Consider the following 5,000-nt stretch of genomic DNA (forward strand, 5'->3'; position numbering starts at 1 on the left):
CCTCGAGTTTATTATGCCAGAGTTAGCTTTTTATGAACCATTAAGGCAATATCTGGAGTGAGCAGCTCCTGTAAAAGACAGACTCCTGTGCGTATGACAGTGGGAGTCGAGTGAAAAATGGAAATTAACCAGTAAATCATGCATTCGAGCACAACGTCTGAGTGACTTGATAGGTGACTCGTACTGTAAAATGCTTCTTGCATAATCTTATTTTTTAATGGCATTTAAATCATCTCATTGCACTTAACCAGTTACTGCTGCAGAGGCTGTAATAAACCCCGTCAAATGTCAGTTGGCCTGTAGTGTTTGGTGGTGTCAGGAAAGTGTCATACACATTATCAGAGTCATGCCAAGCCAGTCTTAGGTTACTGCAGTGCAAGGCGTTTTTTGTGTGAGACTGCTGTGCTGTCAACTTGCCGTCAGTAGGTAGCAGGTGCCATTGTTCTACTTCGAGAGGGAGCGGGGAGACTCATTCACTAGCCGTCACTCTTCTGAGGTGACAGAGGACTAAATGTAGGTATTATTTATATGGATTAACTATCCAGATTGGGACGATGCCTGGGAACTTTGTTGGTGTTTTGGTGACATAGTGCCCTGTGTGCCCCCTTATAAGAATTTGGCACATTTATGTATCCCTGTTGTCTGCAACAGCTGTACATTTGGATCTGGACAAAACATTGCTCCAGAGAGAAAGTTATTTGGATTCATGAACTTTCTGCCTTTGTCCAAAAGGGAAGAAAGAGGATTCAGTCACTCGTGTATTTGTGAATTTTTATTTTATTTCAAAATCCGTCTGTAATCATGAACCTGATAATGGTAGGGCTCATTGTCATTGGCTTACTGTATTTCCTGAATGGACCTCTGGTTTACACCGCATTCCACATTATTACGCAAATGACATTTCCCCAAATAATCAATATGTATGACAGTCGTCATAATTTTCAAGTCATCAGCCATTAGAGTGCAATTAAAAAGTTTTTGAATGAACCTTCCAATGATAACGGTATTTTTTAAAATAATAAAAAACTTAAAATGCCCAAAATGCTCTGTTCCAAATTATTACGCAAAACAGTTTTGTAGTGTTGTAATCCAAATTTCTTTCTTTTTTTCCCATTTACATCAATATTGTTGGCATTTGGTACCTTCTAAATTACATTTCAATGTTCAAAACTTGGTTATAAGCTGTAACTGGAATGCTGCATTTAACATTGAAGTCAATGGCACGGCATTGCATGGGAGTTATGGAAGCCCAGATATCCTTGATGCTTTGCTCTCAGCTGTTTTTGTTTGTTTGGTCTGGTGACCCACACTTCACTCTTCAATATACCCGTAGATTTCCATGCCACGTTTAGGTGCTTTGGTGGTATCGACATTCTAACTCACCAGACATAAAACCCCATTGAAAATGTATGGGATGTTATGTCTGGTGAATTAGAATGCCCATAACCACCAAATCACCTAAACATGGTATGGAAATCTACGGAAATCAGACTCTTCACTTCACTTAGCTTTGCTTTACTTTTGTTGGGGGGTGTTGAGTTGACACCCAGTTTATCTTGCTGCCTTGAAGCTGCTTTTTTAAAAAAAGCCTTTATATTATTTCAGGTTCCTTGGTTATGATTTCCCCTCTATTTCACCTTCCTCTTTCCTGTGTTACACAGTCAAGGTGACGGCTAAGAGCTATACACATTTATTTGGACTTTCACTCACATCTTAGACATTAGCCTACAGTAGAAACACCAATATCACAACAGTTACAAGCTGTTCATCACAACTTTTAAACTTTTTCATCCCTTCCTACCAAGAAACAAAACAAAACAAAACAATTGTTGCTTATTCACCCTAAACAACTATAATGACTTCATAATGCAATTCTCAAATTCCCTTTGAGCAGAGCCATCCCACCTTGCACTATTGGTTCGCTCTGGCGAAGAAGGCTATAGGCTCGGCTATCATCAGAGCCCATTTATAAAAGCAAATGATCTCCCCCCTGTTTTTGTCACGGGATAAGAAATCTATGCTATCACACCCCGGCTTGCCCTAATGAGCCGTATCCGATTTGAGGGGTTGCAAAGCAGAGCGCCATCCTAAATGAATCGCCTGGATCATTTCCTTCTCGCAGGGAAGAAGTCAACATCTCACTCCGCCCGCCTCAGAGTTGCGACTTGTTCTCTGTGTCTCAGAGTTTCTAAAATCAGTTGCGTATTTATTTATTTATTTGTTTATTTTTTGTTACGGTGTTGTGTGAGTCTGCTGGGTCGGATTTCTTCCTGCCTTGGTTTTCTTCTTGAGGTTTTTTTGAGGAAGTAGCGAAGTAGTTCTATCTAGCTGAGGGAAGTTTTTCTTATCTTGTGGTGAGCTGTGTGTGGGGTTTATGAAACTTTTTCTCTGTTCCACCTTCAATTATTTTCGTTTCCTACATTTGCCTAGACCACCTTAGTACAGCTGTATGCAATCTGTATACCAAACCACCACTTTTTGTTACTGTCTTTATTCAAATGCATAGAATTCTTTCGTTTCTCTTTTATTTTGTGCCATAGGTAATTATAGCTCTTTTTCTCTGTGTGTCCCTCTATTTCTCTTACTCTCTTTTTCTTATATATGAGAAAGAGAAGGTGAGAGAGAGAGAGAGAGAGAGAGAGAGAGAGAGAGAGAGAGAGAGAGAGCGAGAGAGAGAGAGAAAGAGAGAGAGAGAGAGAGAGAGAGAGAGAGAGAGAGAGAGAGAGAGAGAAAGAGAGAAAGAGAGAGTCTTACATAAGACACAAAGTCCTTTGTGTGTGTGTGCGTGCGTGTGTCCTTATGTGCGTGCATGTGCATATGCATAGGAGAGTGTGTGCATGCTTGCCTGTGTATGTGAGCGTGCATGTGTGTGCGTGTGTGTGTGTGCGCATGTGTCTGTGTGTGTGTGCACGCGCGTGTGTGTGTGTGTGTGTGCGCGTGCATGTGCGCGTGCCATGCATATGTGTGTGTGTGTGTGTGTGTGTGTGTGTGTGTGTGTGTGTGTGTGTGTGTGTGTGTGTGTGTGTGTAAACATACCTGAAGTACGGACTAAGCCAAAGAGATATTCCCCAAAGCCGCTTTCCTCATTAACTGAGTACTCATTAACCTAAAGCCTAGAGTAAGTACGTCTTATAAGAATGGCCACCATTCATGGGTTACATGTACTCTTAACACAACCTGCTACTGTTTGTATCCTGATAAATCATCCGTTATCATGTGATTGTCAAACAAGCTATTTAAGCACTACAGGACAGAGCCACGTAATAGCCTGGGCAGTGGTTCCCAAACTTTTTCAGCAGGGACCCCCTTTTGGACTTCAATATATTTTCGCCACCCCCCCACCTTCCATAGTCTTAGCCTAACAATGGATTTTTTTTTTTAGCAATATTAGCGGACAAACTGTTAATGGAAAATCTAGCAATATTAATGGACAAAAAATTGCAGAGGCATTTTTTGCCCTTTACCATTGCTAGATTTTCCATCAATAGTTTGCCCACTAATATTGCTAGAATTCCACTGGACAGCAAATCTATTAACCGTACAAGTGAATACTGTTATTAATCAATTGATGGAATTATGGAAGCTGTTAGCTGTTAGGATTTCCCATTTTTATGCAATGTTCCTTTTGTCCGCGACCCCTCTTCAGTACCTCTGTGATCCTCTAGGGGTCCCGACTCCGTCTCCCAGTTCAGGAACCACTGGCCTGAGTTACGTTCAGGCCCGTTGCGTTAAGGTATGCAATGTAGGCAGTTGCCTAGGGCCCCCGAGTAGGTGGGGCCCCCAAGGACGGCAGGTTATGGACCCAACAGCAACGACGATTTGAAATAGCTTTATAATAAGGCAATGTCATCTTTATGAAGGGCTCTGCTGCGAGGGAAGCAACAGCGCCTCCCTAATGCCCCCTGCTCGAGGGGGCCCCCCTTCCAATAGGTTTGCATCAGCGACAGCGACGTGAAAATGTCAATTGCCAAAAGGTGCAACGACAAATGTAGTCAAAGTACCCCTATCTCGAGGGGGCCCCCCCTTCCAATTTGTTCAACCGTCAAATTCAGCGCAAATACAAACTGAAGATGAAGCTACATAATCTCTCACTGGATGCTGCGCAGAGGCCAGTTTATATTACATTTTTGGCTCAAGACAGTTGCTTTTAAAATAAAAGTTCATCTTGAAGGCGACATATTAGGCTACTCTCTGTACTGCAACCAAACTGCCCCAGGCCAGTTGACATCGCACAGACAGCGAGATGCTTCATTTAGGCGACAGTGTTATGTTTTCAAAAACATCCGTGAAGGATTATCCATGTGCTGTAACACGCACTGGGCAAACGTCGATTGTTCCTTTCGCTTCATTTTTCCGACACGGAACTGTTTTGAATGTGGACAAACGCAAGAAGAAACGAATGAACAATGTGCATATGCATGCATATGACCAATATTTCGGATAACACGAGTCACACAAGTGCGTTGGGATAGCTAGCCTATATTGTAGCCCACGTTCTTGCTATTATATGGATTACACTTTGGAATTTGGGACTATGATTCTGGAAACTTCTGGATTACAGTGAGAGGTTGGGATACATTCTGCGGTCAAGACAACTCAAGGTAAGGGCACCGGGGTATTGGTCCCCTATAATTGACACAGCTGTCAACCACGGAGTAACGTAGGTGGTTGTTCAGTGATCCTGGGTCGCTACAGAGTAACCTATTTGTGTGCTGCGGTATTACTAACAACTTTGGATTGTATTTTCAAATGCGTGGTGGATGCAATACGAAAAAAAATCTCGTCGGGGAGACCCCCCCTGGCTTGGTTAGAATTCTTGCTACCAATATCACATCCCCCCCAAACCCCCCACTGTGCCTGCTCATTCGTTTTTCAGCCTTGAGTTTCTGGACTAGGCCTATTGTTTTATGAGTCAATAGTTGGTTTTGCACAAATGGAGCACCCTTGGTTAGATTTTAAAAGTGGTTGGAAAGATTAGACTTTTCTTTATTTGTGATTGG

The sequence above is a fragment of the Engraulis encrasicolus genome, chromosome 19 (genome assembly GCF_034702125.1).
Source record: "Engraulis encrasicolus isolate BLACKSEA-1 chromosome 19, IST_EnEncr_1.0, whole genome shotgun sequence".
Lineage (NCBI taxonomy): Eukaryota > Metazoa > Chordata > Actinopteri > Clupeiformes > Engraulidae > Engraulis > Engraulis encrasicolus.